This window comes from Ornithorhynchus anatinus, chromosome 8 (assembly GCF_004115215.2).
Source record: "Ornithorhynchus anatinus isolate Pmale09 chromosome 8, mOrnAna1.pri.v4, whole genome shotgun sequence".
Lineage (NCBI taxonomy): Eukaryota > Metazoa > Chordata > Mammalia > Monotremata > Ornithorhynchidae > Ornithorhynchus > Ornithorhynchus anatinus.
This window is the reverse complement of record NC_041735.1, coordinates 19,859,114-19,876,657: the sequence shown is the minus strand read 5'-3', so window position 1 is coordinate 19,876,657 and position 17,544 is coordinate 19,859,114. Positions and strand designations below refer to the sequence as shown.

The 17,544-nt window shown below is 50.9% G+C and overlaps 1 protein-coding gene across 3 annotated transcripts in view; it reads right to left on the bottom strand.

Annotated features, from left to right (window-relative positions):
* The window catches only part of RGS19 (regulator of G protein signaling 19), a 52,713-nt gene extending 40,727 nt beyond the window's left edge, over positions 1 to 11,986 (bottom strand). For 2 of the 3 annotated variants that reach the window (XM_029070899.2, XM_039912899.1), the window contains exon 1: positions 11,817 to 11,986. The gene's annotated coding sequence lies outside the window, so the exon portion shown is untranslated. Of the gene's footprint in view, positions 1 to 5,184; positions 5,398 to 11,816 lie in introns of those variants that run through there. The other variant, XM_039912897.1, reaches the window with a different exon arrangement.
* Positions 11,987 to 17,544: the final 5,558 nt, after the last annotated feature.

Sequence of the window (17,544 nt, the reverse complement as noted above, 5' to 3'; positions counted from 1 at the left end):
CAGGGCCCTCTCCATGCCCTCGTGGATCTTGTTTGAAACCCAAGACTAGCAATTATACTGCAGGGACAGCGGTGTAAACAACTGTTTGGAAATAGGCTGTTTTCCTTGTGAGGTCGGACGGTCTTTGCAGGGCAATGACTAACACACCACACTCCCCACCGGCTGGCAGACGTGGCTGGGCCCCTGAGAACCTCCCCGGAAATTCGCCTGTCGGAAGACCCTGCTTCCCATCCCCCATCCTATGAGGTTTACCCTCAGCCCTGCCCAGTTAAGCCACCTTCAGTGTGGGGGCCGGAACCACCAATCTTCCAGTCTCCAAAGTCTCCAACCATGTGAGTTGTAGAAAGATATTTCTTTTATGTTCTTTATTAAGCATTTATTATGTGTCGGGCACTGTTCTAAGCGCTGGAGTAGACATGAGTATTCAGTTTGGACACAGTCCATGTCCCACATGGGGCTCGCAGTCTTAATCCCCGTTTTACAGATGAGGTAACTGAGGCACAGAGAAGGGAAGTGATTTGCCCAAGGTCACACAGCATTTAAGTGACGGAGCCGGAATTAGAACTCGGGTCCTTCTGACTCCCAGGCCCTTGCTCTATTCACTAGGCCACGTTGCTTCTGCAGCCAGGCTCTCTGAGAAACTCTCATTCAGGCTGCTGAGTTCCTTGCACTCCTGGGCTCAGTCCCACACTTGGCATGTAGGAATTGCTTAATAAAAAACAATCCAGTATTAGAAATAAGTTTGCCCGGGATATAAAAAAAAATCAGGGCAGGGGGCTTAAAAGAAAAAGGACAGTGAGTTTTTAAAAGAAAGGAAAACATTTGATGTCTTCTTTCCCCTGGCTGTTGGGACTGGAGGATTGGGGATTCCTGGGGCATTTCTTGTACACGAACACCAAGTTTCAGAGTCTGGGTTCACAAGCAGGGAGAGAAGGTGGGTATTGGTGAGGGGGACTCAGTGTGACCTAATGGAAGGAGCATGGAACTGGGAGCCAGAAGACCTGGGTTCTATTCCTAGCTCCATCACTGGCCTACCATGTATCAAGCATGGCAAATCACAGGGCCACGGTTTCCTTTTTAAAATGGGCATAAGGTAGACCATGAGCCTTCTGCGTCTGTGTCTGATCTGAAGCCATGTATCTTTCCCCAATGTGGGGCACATAGTGAGAGCTTGATAACTTTCCTAATTTTCATCTGCTTCTGAAAATAATTTTGGCAGGCTTCTGGGATTTGAAAACTATGCCCCCAAGTTGGTTTAATTGATACTCTCTCCACTGGGGAGGCAGCGACTAGAAACATTCCCTGCCAAAGAAGGAAACAGAATTTGGAAATTGCAGTGGATTAGTAGGGAAGTCCCCCCCCAACCACCACAACCACAAAGCCCCCTTTGCCTCTGATGTCACATGTTCAGTGTCTTCGCTGCTCCAAGGGGTACCACCCAAGAAGAAGTGGATGGAGCTGGGAGTGAACCCCACTCCCTGCTGGGCTGAGCCCCAGCTCCAGAACGAACCCACAGAATGGGCCCTGGGAACCTCCCCTGCTGCTTCCCCTTTCCCTCGCCCCATGACAGAGGGAGCGTGGGCAGCTGGCCACAGACTTGAGAAACATCCCATTAAAAATACCCCACAGCTCCCAACTTCCCTTCACCCCCTACTCTCCCTACTTCCAGGCCTCTGGCCTGTCCAGGTGAGAGATATAGACCTCTTTCTCTTTCTGCTGGCTCGGGGACTTAGAGATTGGTCCCACAGCTAAGCTTAAATAGAGTTCTGCAAAGATAAGGGGCTAATGTGGGGGCTTGAGGCTTCTGAAGGGCAGAGAGTAAGGGGGCTGGGTAAAGGTGACTGAGAAAATAATAATCATTATGTTATTTGGTAAAATACTTATTATGTGCAAAACACTCTTCTAAGCCCTGCGGTGGACACCAGGTCAGACACAGGCACTGCCCCACGTGGAGTTCATAGTCTAAAGGGGAGGGTGAACTGGGATTTCATACCCATTTTATGGGTATTATTATTTCCCAGTTCATAAAATTAGGTAACTAAGTACAGAGAAGTTAAGTGTCTTGTCCAAGTGGCAGATCCGGGATTAGAACCCGGATCCCCAGATTCCTAGGCCCGTGGTGTTTTCACTAGACACGGGGCTTCCCGGGTTGAGTTCCATTATACACCAGTCAAGGGGTACAGAATGCTGACCTCTGAATATTCTCCTTGGGTGAACACCCTGGGCTAGGGGAAAGAATGCTGCGGGCTGGTATTGTGTACTTCTCTGCAAAGCTGACTTACAACTTGCTTCATCTAGTGTCTCTATCCCTTCACCTCCAAAGCTCCAAAGAAAAAGCAGAAAGCTTCACTGCAGAAAGACGTCCCCCAATCTCCCTGCTTTGGGGATAACATATGGTCCTCTTCCTCCTACCACCACAGGGACTTTTCCCTAAGACTTTCAGGCCAAAAAGTGAGATAGCATCACCCTGTGCCTCTCCTTGCCTGAAAATCCAAGCTGTGGAGCGATGTTGATGATTACGGTGATTATGGGCTTTGTTAAGGGCTTACTATGAGATGAGCATTGTTCTAAGAGCTGGGGTGGATACAGGTTAATCAGGTCGGGCCCAGTCCCTGTCCCACATGGGGCTTACGGTCTAAGTAGGAGGAAGAACAGGTATTGAATCCCCATTTTATAGATGAGGTAACTGAGGCACAGAGAAGTGACTTGTCCAAGGTCACACAGCAGGCAAAGTGGCAGAACTGGGATTAGAACCTGGATCCTCTGATTCCCAGGTCCGTGCTCCTTCTACTAGGCCATCCTGTTTCCTGGATGGGGTGTAGTCTGGCATAGTCTACACTGCGTCAGTAATACTTTCTGGGGCTCCAGAGTCATTTATTTGGGCTTTACTCCACCCCCCGCCCCCGACAAACAAATGGCTCACCATGGCCACAACAACAGCAGAGCCATGTACCACCACCGGGTTATACTAGCCCCAAAGAGGGTTCAGTTAGTCCAGATGGTTGAGGGGAAGTGGTTGCTAGTTGAGCCCGCAGCTGCTGGGGGGCAAGATGGGGGCAGGGGCTAAGTCGCAGATTGACAGGTATATAGAAGTTGGTTCCTGCTATTCTCCAGTCAGACTGTCCCTTTCTGCCCCGGCAAAGCGGCCATTTTAGGTTTAGACGGCATAGCCAAAGAGTGACTTTAATGGCAGGGGGAGGCCTAGATGACTGCCTAAACTGAGGCACAATAGTAGTCATAAGAGTATTTATCGATTAACTGCTTATTAAAAACAAAGCACTGTACTATGCACTGGGAAAGAAATCCAGGCTCAGAGTTAAATCAAAAACTAGGCCGGTCCCAGAGGAGCAGGTCTCAGGGGTTGGATACCTTGTTGCCCTACCCCCCCACCTCTCAACTCCACTGTCCCTGTGCTGGACACCCCACTGGGGTCTGGACAGTTACTTTTGAAAACATCTTTGCCACCTGCGTGTCTGCATGGAACTACCAGAGAAACCAGCTTCTATTTTTGCTGCAAACTCAAAAACCCTGGCTTGTGCATTCCAGACACCCTTCAACTGAACTCAGCGTAACTGGGCGTCTTTAGGACACTCACCTTCAGGGAGAGGAAATAGTTGCAGAACACATGAGCTTCATGTCTGTGCTGACAGGAAAAAATAGTCCCTCCAGCTTCCCCTTGTAGTGGGTTCGTTCAGTGGCAGAGACAGATTCCCCTCCAAGCAGTCTGCCCTTCTAGGACCCAATGCACTACCCTGCCCTACCCAACTCTCTTCCTCACCCCCCGACCCCCTCCCTTTTTCCTCACTCCCCTCTCATTTGGGGAAATGATTTCTTTCTGCAGATAAGAGCTGAGAATTAGGAGCTGATAGGAGCCGGGAAGCAACACGGCTAGAGGAAAGAGCACGGGCTTGAGAGTCAGAGGACCTGGATTTTAATCCCAGCTCCACCACCTGTCTGTTGTGTGACCTTGGGCAAGTCACTTCATTTCTCTGCCTCAGTTACCTCACCTGTAAAATGGGGATCAATTCTGTTAGCCCCATGTGGGACAGGGCCTATGTCTAACCTGATTAGAGAAGCAGCGTGGCTTAGTGAAAAGAGCCCGGGCTTGGGAGTCAGAGGTCATGGGTTCTAATCCCAGCCCCGCCGCTTGTCAGCTGTGTGACCTTGGGCAAGTCACTTCTCTGTGCCTCAGTTACTTCATCTGTAAAATGGAGATGAAGACTGTGAGCCCTATGGGGGACAACTTGATTACCTTGTATCTACCCCAGCTCTTAGAACAGTGCTGGGCACATAGTAAGTGCTTAACAAATACCAACATTATTATTATTATTAGCTTTTATCTACTGCAGCAATTAGTACAGTCCCTGGAACAAAGTAAGTGCTTAACAAATCCCATTTAAAAAAATTACATTGGTCTCTGTCCCAGGGAAACTTACTCGAGACATCTCTATTTTCTTTCCTCAGAAGAGTAGGAAAAGCAGATCCGGAGAGGTTAAGTGACCGGCACAAAATCGCAGCGGGTGCTAATGGGGCAGTCGGTGCTGGGACCCTGGTGTCCCCGGTGCCTGACCTGGACACTTTCGATCCAGACCTATCCATCCATGAGCAACCCTGAACGGGGCACGCATGAGGTCTGCCTGGCCCCACATCACAGACACACTTTAAAAATTAAGTCGGGGCAGAGGAAGGAGACTGGGCGTTTCAAGTAGGGAGGCCGAGTTAGAAAGCTGCTGATGCGATCGGGGCCTCTTCCCCTTCCTGTGAGGGGTTCGTCATATATAATCCCCAGACTCTGGCTCCTCAAAAGCCATGAGGGGTTTAGTACTGGACTTCCGAATATTCCCTCCAGGATCTCTCCGCCTTCTCACCCAAGAAAATCATTATGTCCACTCAGGCCCGTAGATCACAAACCCGAGACAAAAATCCAATAGAGAATAGAAAGAGGGGCTGGGGAGGGTGATCCGCGGGGAGGCGATCTGCTGGGAAGCAAGGGGAAAAATACAGAGACCCCCATCTGGGGATCTCTTTAGGCAGCCCAGAAGTGCAACGGCACGGAAGTCGGATTACCCAAAATGCAACCGCACCCAGAACCGGGCTGGGACTGCAGCGCGGGATCTCCTCTCCCCATCGCCCGCCCCCTCCCGCCGGCCGCCACCACAGGGAACGCCGGGACGGTCTGCCAACCTGAGCCAAGAGGTTCTCGGACAATGCTGGACACGGAATCCAAATCCCGGGCAAGCGGATCTCAAGGCTCAACGTCCCGCAAGAAGCGCTTTGGTCCTGGCCCTCCGCCACCAGCCCCGTCAGCCTCCGGACGGCAGGCTGAGTTCAGAAGCATCCACGCTGCAGCCTGGCCCCAAAGCCGGGCGACTCGGGCTCCCGCACGCCACCATTCAGCCAGACTACAGCCGCCTGGGCTGGGCCACGTGGCATTTGCAATAGAGGCAAACCTCAAAGGGCAAACCGTCTTGCTTCCTGTTGTGGAGAAATGCTTGGCACGGGAGGCAGGACTGGGCCCCTAGATGCTACCACATCTGCACACGAGCCTGGGGCTCTGGGCGATGGGGAGATGAGTGAGGTGGTCTGGGAAGACGTGGCCTGAACCAAAGTCCGGTGACAATTGTGGGTGGCAATTCCTCTCGCCGGGAGCCTCCTCATCGCATGCCAGAGACTGGCTCTGGACCGGAGGACTCGCCTGTCATCCCTCCATCTCCAGCCTGGGCTCCGTGGCTCTCATTACCCGGGGAATCCTGACCAACACTGAAGATTCTACCCCTGACTCACCCAGATCCCCATGACACTTGGAGACTTTGGCCTTTCAGCGGTCCTGCGGAAATCTCGGGCTGATGGGAGCTAATCCCGGAGCTGGGGACCCCATAGCATCAATCCATCTCCCCGACGCAGACCCGGGAGGCACTGAAATGAAGCTTTCCATGATCTGGATGGACAGCGGGAGGTGGATGCTCCTCAGAGACCCAGAGAGCAGCCGAGATCAGGGAGGGAGGCTAAAAATCCGTAGTTCCACCCTAGGAGGTTCCACCCCTCGCTCTGATTTTTTCTTTTTGGCTTTACTTTCATGTGGCTTGCTTGGCTTCCAGGGGATGCAGACCACCACTTAAAAACCTCTGAATTTGCTTAACATTTCTGGGGCTCTTTCCCCACCACGGACCCAGGCCGATAGAGTGCTCGGCCCTAAGTAGGGTTAAAATCAGACCCGCAGAGATTTCAAAAAGCAGGGTGCTTCCCTTCTACACAAAGCTGGCGACAAGGTGGAGAGAAGAGGCATCCAGAACCTCAACCAGTCAACCTTCCCACACCGCCCCTCCAGCCAGGCCCTGGCAGAGTGCTGGCAGGTTTCCAACAGACAAGGAGGGAGGGAGGTGGGCTAACGGGTCTCCCGAGAGAACTTTTCCATGGAAATCCCAAAGGCAAAAGCCGTGCTGCCTCCGGATCAGGACTTGGCTCCCCACAAGGAAAAAGGGAACGTTCCTGGGAGTCTGCAAGCTCCAAAAAAAGATTTTCGAATGTGACAATCCCAGGGAAAAATGCTGCTGTGTGTGACACCCGGAGGAGAGGCGTCTCTGGAGCCGGGGCGGCCACAAAGGGAGGGAGATTTCAGGAGCGGAGCATGGCCCCTAACGCTTTCCCTTGTGCACAACCTCCCTCTGGCCCGCTATTTCCTCTCACTTCATGTATATGACAGACCCCACTGTCCTCACTTCAAAGCCCTCCTAAAAATCACAACCCCTCCAAGAGGTCGTCCCTAAGTCCTCGATTCCCCTACCTGTCCTCCCCTCTGTGTTTCCTATGCACTCGGATCCGTACCCCTTAAAGCACTTGATATTTATCCCACTCTCACCCCCACAGCATTTATGTCCCTACCATTTTTTATGGCATTTGTTAAGCACTAACTACGTACCAGGCACTGTACTAAGCGCTGTGGTAGATAAAAGCTAATCAGGTTCGACCCAGTCCCTGTCCCACGTGGGGCTCAAAGTATTAATCCCCATTTTACAGATGTGGTAACTGAGGCACAGAGCAGTTAAGTGACTTAACCAAGGTCACACAGCAAAGTGGTGAGTCAGGATTAGAACCCAGGTCCTTCTGACTCTCAGGCCCATACTCTATCCTCTAGGCCACAGTGCTTTTCATATCCTTACACTCTCCCATTTCCCTCTCTCTGTAATTTATTTTAATGTCTGGGTCCCCTGTAAACTGTAAGCTCCTCATGGGCAGGGACCATGTCTATTGTGCTGTACTATCCCAAGTGTTTAGAACAGTCCTCTGTACACAGTAAGCACTCAGTAAGAACCTTTGATCGATCCCTGCCGCTAACTGGAATCTCTCCCTGCCCCGAAACGTAAGCCTTCTCTCGGCAGCACAAAGCAGTGGTACCCATCAGTACATTTTGATCGGTAATTTCCAGCCCAGACAAGTGACTCCGTTACGAGCTATGCGCAGGGTGGTGACCACATCTGGATTCCAGAAGAAGGCTTCTTTCACCAATGGGTCTCGATTCAGGAAGCCCTTCAGAGCTCAGCAGGGCTGGCCTGGGCCGACTCCCTGAAGCAGTCCCAACCCACTCACGCCAGTGATTTTGGAGCTCTGAAGAAATTCCATTCTTCAGGGTGAGTGTTTCCCTAGGGAGAGGGGGAAGGCCCATCCAGGACGGGTGAGCCCAGGAAGCCACTCAGTTCTCCTAAAACAAGGGGGTTAAGTTCCTGTTGAAGCCCGCATTAAGGACGACTCACATAAGGGTACGTGTGCCTTGACGGGTGCCGTGTGGAGGCCTCCAAATGTTTCTCCTGACAATGGGTCGTGTTCCATCCAGGTTGACCGTCTTTGTCCGAAGAACATGCCCTAATTTGCCAGCGGGGTTCTATTCAAAACGTGCAGCAAAAACACACGCTGTGGAAGACCTGAATGTGCCCTTCAAATGGCCTCTCATGCTCTTCTCCCTATTTGCCCTCCTCTCCATGTCACCTACGCACTCGAGTCGGTAACCCCTAACCACTGTGCTACTCACCCCTCCCTAGCCCCGCAGCACTTTCCCTTCCACTGTTCTGCTTCCACACTCGAATGCACGTTAGCGTCTGTCTCCCCCATTAGACGGCAAGCTCTTCGACAGCAGAGATCATGTCTACCAACTATACTGAACTCTCCCAAGGGCTTAGTCTAGTGCTCTGCACACAGTTAGCACTTAGCAAATATAAATTGATTATTGTTAGTAACTGCGCCCGAACCTTGAGCTCCAACCACACTGCTACCGGCCCCTCTCAATCCAGCACATTTAGCTTCTGCTGCCAATGAAAGCACAGCAGCAGTTTCCCCAAAACAGGACTGCCCCGAACTTGGCCATATGAGCCTTAACTAATTAGGCACATTATTAGTAACAATCGTGTTCTCTACAAATAGCGGCAGCACGGAAAACAGGAGAAAGAGCAGCAGTGGAACTGGTCAGTACAAATAACTTCAGCAGTGTCTGTCTTGCTAATCCAGCGTGACCTAGTGGACAGAGCATGGGCCTGGGAGTCGGAAGGACCTGCGTTCTAATCCTGCCCTCGCCACTTGTCTGCTGTGTTGGGCAAGTCACTTCACTTCTCTGTGCCTCAGTTACCTCATCTGTAAAATGGGGAATAAGACTGGGAGCCCCATGTGGACCATGGACTGTGTCCAAACTGATTAGTTTGTATCTACCCCAGTGCGGAGTATAGGGCTTGGCATATTGTAAGCACTTAAGAAATGCCACAATTGTTATTGTTATTTTTAGCCAGAGCTAGAGAAAGTGCTAAATTTTAAGGTGGAGGTAGCAGGGGTTGGGACCCTCCCAGCCACCTCCCATCCCACCCCACTGCCCATCAAATACAGGCATGATAGTGGTTTTGTTTTGACCAGTTCCCAAGTTTTACTGCATTCTTGAAAATAAGGTTGACCAGCTCACCCTTCTGGCAGTGGAAACACTCTATATTCCATCCTAATTGGTTATTCTCCTGTGGCAAGTAATTTAGTGGCTGTGTGGCAAGCTTATAAAGTGTCCCCAGACCACTCCTGGATGCAAAATATGCTTGAACTAAAACAGCAGGGACTTGGGTAAAGCGTAGGGTAGAATGAAAGGATCGAGATGTGGAAACAGGTGTCTGAAGAAGATAGAGTAATCTCCTTTCCTGGGAAGACTTTAAGAACAGGAGTTAATAATATGGATAAAAAAGTGATGGTATCAAGTGCTTATGATGTGTCAAGCACTGTGCTAAGCGCTGGGATAACTCCAAGAAAATCAGCTGGATACAGTCCCTGTCCCACCAGGAAGTGACCGTCTAAATCGGAGTCAGGAGAATGGACAGAAATCACTCTCTGCTAGTCCAGTGCCCACTTTTTTGACAAGGCTTTAGAAATGTGGGTGGAGTCCCAGGCACCCCAGAAAACTTATTAGCAGAATAGCCTAGTGGCAAAAACACGGGGTTGGGAGTCAGAGGACGTGGGCTCTAATCCCGGCTCTGCCACTTGTCTGCTGTGTGACCTTAGGCAAGTCACTTCCCTTCTCTCTACCTCAGTCACCTCATCTGTAAAATGGGGATTAAGACTGTGAGTCCCACATGGGACAACCTGATTACCTCATATTTACCCCAGTGCTTAGAACATTGCTTGGGACACAGTAAATACTTAACAAATACTATTATTATTATTATTCCTGCCCTGTCTCCAGCTCCGAGGGAGGGGAATCTGAGACTAACGGGATCTCAACAACTCAACAGCCCTGAGGCCCGAGTCACCTGGAAGTGAATACACTCCCTCAGCCTACAACCATCTAGGCAGTCTCCCCCAAGCCAGCACATGGACTTTCACTTTGTGAATGGATCAACTCATACTTGGCTGTGTAGACAGCTTCACTGGAGAAATTATGGCCCCTGTAGAGACTCTGCTTAAAATAGGTCAACCAAGTCACAGGGAAGGGACAAGCCAATTAAATAGTGGGGGGCTAGGGAACTGGGGGGACATGGTGGCGGAGAGAGGAGACCCAGGTGTACCCCCTTCTTTCTCCCCTGTCCCCCAGGCTCCAAGTCTCAGCATGCTTCCTGGAAGAGAGAGACTCAGACCCCGCTCCTCCCTCCCATTTCCCTTCACACCCCAAATAAGGCTGTCTCTTCCTCCAGCAGGGCTGGGCTCTACTCACTTCTCATTCTGCTTCTGGGGGCCGGGTGGGGGCGAGTTGGGGGGAATCTACTCCGGGCGGGCACTCAATCAATCGACAGAATTTATTAAGTGCTTACTGTATGCAGAACACTGTACCGAGTGCTTGGGAGAGTACATTACAATGGGGGTAAGAGAAGCAGCATGGCAGAGTGGATAGAGCACAGGCCTGGGAGTCAGAAGGTCATGAGTTCTAATCCCACCTCCGCCACTCGTCTGCTGTGTGACCTTGGGCAAGTCACTTTATTCATTCAATCGTATTTCTTGAGCGCTCGCTGGGTGCAGAGCGCTGTACTACGCGCTCGGAAAATACAATTCGGCAACAGATAGAGGCAATCCCTACCCAACAACGGGCTCACAGTCTTCACTTTCCGGTCCCTCAGTAACCCCATCTGTAAAACGGGGATTGAAACTGCGAGCCCCAAGTGGGATCCTGTGTCCGACCCAATTCGGTCGCATCTACTCCACTGCTTGGTACAGGGTCTGGCACATAGTAAGCGCTTAACAAACGCCCTAGTTATTATTAGTAGTAGACACGGTCCCTGCCCACGATGAGCTTACAGACTGGGGGTGGGTGGGCGGGGCAGATATTAATATAAATAATTTATGATACATATAGAAATTTGTAGCTATGCAATAGAATTTATAGATCTGTAAAGGCAGGGGGGAAGGAGGGCACTAGCCCACACTCCCTGCCTGTTTCCTTCCTCTCTAGCTCCGGGGTTTTCTGCCGCCAGGTCTTTGCATTTAATGTTGCTCCCCCGCCCCCCCCAATATACCGCTTTTCCTCCCCGTCTCCCAGCTCCCTTTCCACCGGCGCCCCACCCCCGCTCCCAGCGCAGAGCCTCCGCACATGGGGTTTCTTTAGTGCCCATCCATGCCAGGCTTGGGGCGGGGAAGGGGGCACGGCCGGATCGGGCCAGGCCGGCCGGGAACCTGGGTCCTCCCGGCCGCGCACCTCACCCCCTCCTTGAAAAAATAAAATAAAATAAAATGTTCAGTCCCGGACCCCGGAGGAGTCACTCTGGACAATCAAGGCAGAGAGTCTGCCGGGTGGGGGGAGAATCAAAAAGGGGAAGCGGAGAAAATGTAGCAAAGCCTCTCCGCCAGATCCACGAGGGGGGCATGGGCCGGCCAGTCCTGGGCGAGAGGGGTCCGGAGACAACACGTGAATAAGGGAGGGGAGACCCCCCCCCCAAAAAAACCCCACACACCCCCAGCCTCCAGATGGGGAGGGAGGGGAATAAATCGGATGGCAGATTAGAAGCAGGGTGATGCCCGGAGCCCTGGGAGTTGGGGTGGGGTGGTGGAGGTGGGTAGCCGGTGCCCGGTTGGCAGTCCCCCACCCCCCTCCCGCCCATCTGAATTTTGGGGCTTGGGGCTGCCGGGGAGGAGGGGAGTCCCAGGTCACAGTTCTTCTCGAGGAAATCCCCATCTGCCCTGTGCCTGCAGATGTCGGGGTGACCCCCACCCCAGGAGGGGAGCGGGCGGAGGGGCAGAGGGGCAATGCCAGGCGCTCCCCCTCCCCCTGCCACCCCCCCCCCCCGATCACAACCACATTTCCAGCGCAGGCACCGATGCAAAAGGTTGGGGATGGGAGAAGGGGGGTGGGGGGCAGGAGGACTCACAATTTGTGCATCCAAATCGCTCGGGGAGGGGGGGGCAGCCGTCCCGGCCAGTGGTGAAGCACATCCGTTTGGTTTTGCTCGTCGTCGCCTCCTTTTGAGATTATTATTAGTGTTATTATTATTGTTTTATCTCCAGAATCGCCTCCCGGGGAGCGGAGGAGCGAGGCTGGGGTGGGGGGGAGGGGGAAGGGGGAAGCTGGGGAGGGAGGGAGGGAGGGAGGCAGGGAGGGAGGGGGAGGGAGGGTGGGGGAGAGAAGGGGGGGAGCCCGCAGTGCGCAGGCGCCCCCGCCCTCCGCGATTGACTTCCCCAAAGCCACTGCAGCCCCGCCACTTCCTCACATCAGAGGCGCGGGGACACGGGGACACACGGACACACACACCCCCACACCCCCACCCTCAAACTCTCTCTTTCTACCTCTCTCTTTTTCTCTTTCCTTCTCTCCCTCTCTCTTTCTCTTTTTCTCTTCCTTTCTCTTTTCCTCTCTCCTTTCTCTTTCTTCTCTCCCTCTCTTTCTTCTCTCCCTCTCTCTTTTCTCCCCCCCCTCTTTCTCTCTCTTTTCTCTCTCCCCGTCTCTTTCTCTCTTTTCCTCTCTTTCTTTTTCCTCTCTCCTCTCTTTCTTTCTCTCTTTTCCTCTTTCTTTCCCTCTCTCTTTCTCCCTTTCTCCTTTTCTCTTTTTTCTCTTCCCCCTCCTCTTTCTCTCTTCTCTCTCTCCGGCTCTTTCTCTTTCTCTCCTTTCTTTCTCCCTTTCTTAATCTTTTTCTCTCTTCTCTCTCCCCGTCTCTTTCTCTTTATCTCTTTCTCTTTCTCTCTTTTCTTTCTCCCTCTCTTAATCTTTTTCTGTCTTTCTCTTTTCCTCTTTTTTCACTCTTTTCTCTCACCCTCTCTCTTCTTCTCTTTCTCCTTCTCTCTTTTCTCTCTCCCTCTCTTTCTCCTCCCCCCTCTCCCTCTTTCACTTTCTCCCTCTCTTTCTCCCTCTTTTTTTCCTCTCTCTTTCCCTCTTTTTCTCTCTGCCTCTCCTGTCTGTCTCTCTTTTTCTCTCTCCCCTCCCCCCCAACCCAGGAGAAAAGGAGAGCAGGAGGGACTCCACCCATCCTCTCCCCCGCCCCTCACTCTCCTCCTCCTGTTTCCGCGGAGGCCCGGGGCCGCCCTCTCCCCTGCCAGCCGTTGGCCGTGGCCTTGGTTATTTCCTCTGCCCTCTTGGGGAACCCCCCCACTCCCCACCGCTTCTGCCGCATCCCCAGCCCCGAGTACCTGGGCAGCTGTATGCGGGGCTCGTTTTCATCTCCCTCATTCGATCAAGCAATCCCTCTTACACCTCCATCCTCCCTAAACAGCCACCGCCACCTACTCCTGCAGCCAGGCTGGGGTTCCCCGCCACGAAAAAGTTTCCTTGGCTTCCCCCATCCCACCTCCATCCCTTCCTCCATCCCTTCCTCCATCGCCGCAGACTCCAGAGACTCCCCGCCCCGCCTGGGGGGAATGGGGAATGGGGGTGCCCGGGGGGCAGAACCCAGCTGCTCTCTCCCCCCAGTTCCTAATGCTGGTGGACCTGGACCAGTTTTTCCTCCTCACTCTATTGTTGTTGTTCTTGGAGCGGTTGTTCCTCCTACCTGAAGGACCCATCTCCCCATTTCCATATATGTGTGTGTAGTCTCAAGCACACAGTCCATCCACACACGATTCTCATGGCTTTAGGAAGCTGGGGGAGGAGGGAAGAGGGAGAGCCAGGGATGTGCAGTGGCTTTTTGAAAATAAGAAGTGGTGATACCAGTCCAAAGTGAATACTTCATCACTTCATCTCCTTCAGAGGGGTGGTGGTAGTGGAGGTAGTGACAACCATGTCCACATCAAACAGAAACTCCTTACCACAGGCTTATTTAAAGCACTCAATCACCTTGCCCCCGCCTACCTTACCATCCTGATTTCCAACTACAACCCAGTCTGCACACTTGGCTCCTCTAATGCCAATCTACTCACCGTACCTCGATTTCATCTAAATGGCCGCCGATTCCTCACCCGTGTCCTGCCTCTGGCCTGGGATGCCCTCCCTCTTCTTATTGATCGCTCTCCTCACCTTCAGATCACTTCTACAGGAGGTCTTTTCTGACTCCCTTCTTCTCATTTCCTCTTCTCCCACTCCCTTCTGTGTTGCCACTTGCACTCAGATTTGTACCTTTTATTCACCCCTCCCTCAGCCCCATCACCTTTATGTACATGTCTGTATTCATTTATATAAATGTATGTCTCCCTCTTTAGACTGTAAGTGCACTGCGTGCAGGGAACATGTCTACCAACTCTGTTGTATTGTACTCTCCCAAGCGCTTAATACAGTGCTCAACACACACTAAACACTCAATAAGTAGGACTGATTATTTGAATAATGCAGACGGGTCTGCCTGCCCCGTCCTCATTCGGGAGTCTTCAGATTCCTAACTCCCTAGAGTTGGCTAAAGATTTAATTTCAGTGTTAGACTGAAATCCTACAGTCTTGGCTCTTTTTAGGAAGTTCAGGTATCTTTTTTGCAGTTTTTTTTTCCTGAGGGAGGGTGGGTAGTGCTTGAGAAGTTGCTGTAAAGTTTCCCCCCACCTCCCATTTTGCTACGGAGCCTCCCCACCACAGTCCTGATCAATAAATCGGACACCCTGGGCACTGACTTTGGAAAGTTTTGGCCTTGCCTTGAATCGGGACACATCCTCAAATTTAGCCATAGTGTGTCATTCAGCACAAAAAACTACACTAGAGCCTGGCTCAGTTTTCGGGTACCGCAAGACAGCTTGTCTTCATTATGTAATTCTTAAACATATAGGTTTCAGGCTGAAAAGGAAACCAAAGGGAGGGAGGGAAGGAGTGTGTGTTCAAATGTTGCCAGCGCCACGTTGAAGGACCAGAAATGGTGTCAGGCAATCCTAGATCTTAGCAATTCACTCATCCTGTCCTCTGAATACAGCAAAGCATCCTTACAACTCTCTCCTCCTTTGTCATCCACTGGGACTCTCTTCATGGAAGCCTCCAGGACAGGAAGCTTCAATTTCACTCTTCTCAGGATGGGAAGGCACCTTAGTCCCTGGGCGCTCTCCTCATGCCCCCACCTCCCCAGGGGACATTTACCCCACCTGTTTAAATCCTGTATTTCCCCTCTAGATTGTAAGATCATTGTGGGCAGGGAACCTATCTAATAACTCTGTTGTATTGTTATATCGTTCTCTTCCAAGTGCTTAGTACAATGCTCTGCACGTAGTAGGCACTCAATAAATATGATTGATTGATCTCACAGGCTGCAGGCTTCACACCTTCTCTTTGTCTATCACTGGTACTGGCATTCCTTCTAAAGTGTTCTTTCCAGGGTTCCTGCCTTTCTTGCAAGATGACTCTAAGCAGTAAAACCTCTTTCTAAAGAACTCTCTTTAGCAAATTCTCCTTAGAATAAAATGTTCAGGTGGTGCCCCAAGCCCAGAGAATCATTTAAGAGGTTTAAAAAATATTTCTGTGCCAAGAAATCCAGTTCAGTATAACAAAGCCTTCAAGTGAACCTCTTCAGATTCATTAAGAGATTTTCCTGTGCATTACTGTCCTTCTTGTCTGAAAATGATTCTCCTGGTTTTGTTCTCTGTGGCTGAAGGAACGGATCTGTGGCAGTTCTGTTCATGTTTTTCCCAAGTATTCATTCATTCAATAGTATTTATTTAACGCTTACTTTGTGCAGACCGCTGTACTAAGCGCTTGGAATATATAATTCGGCAAAAGATAGAAACAATCCCTGCCCAGTGACGCCATTCCTTGGTTTGTGGAGGCAGCTGCTGTTTGGGGACCTATTCTTGCTTAGAACCAATCTCTTCTTCCTCCAGGCTGCTTAAAATCTCTGCTTAAAGTGATCTGTCCCATCTCTGATTTCTGCCAGGTGTGTCAGTTTTTGCTGCTGTATCATCCTTGTATCATCTGGAGTTATGTTTAGTTATTCAGAGTGATATTAACTGTGGTACTTGCTAAGTGCTTACTATGTGCCAAGTGCTGTTCACAGCCTTGGAGTAGATACAAGTTATTCAGCTTGGCCAGAGTGACTGTCCCACGTGGGGCTCACAGTCTAAGTAGGGTGTAAGATTGAATCCCCATTTTAAAAGATGAGGTAACTTAGGCACAGTGACTTGCTCAAAGTCACACAGCAGGCAGGTGGCAGTTCTCTCAGGTGGTGTTCGTGGCATTGAATCAAAGAATTTTAGAGCTAGAAGAACTCCCCGGAGGTCATCTGATCCAGGACCCTGTCTCCTGGCAGGGTGCCTAACATATCAAGGACAAATGGTGTAATAATAATGATGATAATATTACTGGTATTTTTAAGTGCTTACGATCTGCCCAGAACTCAACTAAGTACTGGGGTAGATACAAGATACTCAGGTGGAACACAGTCCCTATCCAACAGGTGGCTCACGGCCTAAGTATGAGGAAGAATAGGTATCAAATCATCATTTGATAGTTGCAGAAACTGAGGCATAGAGAATTGAAGTGACTTGCCTAAGGTCACGTAGCTGGCAAGTGGCAGAATGGGATTAGAATTCAGGTTCTCTGCCTTCCAATCCTGTGTTCTCTCCACGAAGCCATGTGCATCTTAAATCATAAACACTATGCCTGTGCTAGTTCTCTAGCACCCTTCATTTTTCTTTTGAGCAAACCTTGAGAGAGGGTGGGATGTGGGAACAAGAAGAGGCTTCCGGTACCCTGGAGAAGAGAGAAAAAAGAAGTAGTTTAGCCCAGTGGATTGACCACGGGTCTGGGAGTCCGAAAGATCTGGGTTCTAATCCCAGTTCTGCCACTCGGCTGTGTGACCTTGGGCATATCACTTCATTTCTCTCTGTCTCAGTTACCCCATCTGTAAAATGGGGATTAAGACTGTGAGCCCTATGTGGGAAGGAGATTAAATCCGACCAGATTAGATTTTCTCTACCCCACCCTTTCGAACAGTGCCTGGCATATAGCAAACCCTTAAATACCATAGAAAAACAAAGGATTTCATTCATTCAGTAGTATTTATTGAGCGCTTACTATGTGCAGAGCATTGTACTAAGCGCCTGGAATGGACAATTCGGCAACGGATAGAAACAGTCCCCGCCCAATGACGGGTTTACAGTCTAATCGGGGGAGATGGGTGGGCAAGAATCAGACAACGTAATCACGATCCTTTTGTAAATCTGAAAAGTATTCCTCTCATTCTAAATGGTCCTACTATTGAAAAGCTACGAAGGAAAATGAAAAATAAAGCCTTTTCTTCCCCCTCCCCATCTCTAAGCTCGATTTTTTGGATAGATACCACATGGAAATAGATGCTGGTTCTCCCTCTCCACCCAAATCAGCATTTGGGAGGCAGCTCCAGCTCTCTTACTAGACGAGTCCATTAGGTGTCGCCCGACTCCACAACTAGATGAGGCCATCATCTACCCCAACCCCGATGGACCGCACCCCATCCCACCCCATCCCCATCCCCATCCCCATCCCCATCCCCATCCCCATCCCCCTGGGGTTGTGTTGTTACCCACGTGACTAGACTTTCTCTTCGACTCCGCAGTGTATTTAAGGAGACACACTGCTGGGTGTGCTCCCCGACTACTGGTCTTTATGTACAAAGGTCGACTCTGTAATTCTAGAACTCTCAGGTGGTTACGTCCTCCGGAGGTCATTTTGTTTTTCCCCCCGAGTCCAACAGGGATGGAAATCTGGGGCCCGCCGGGCATCAG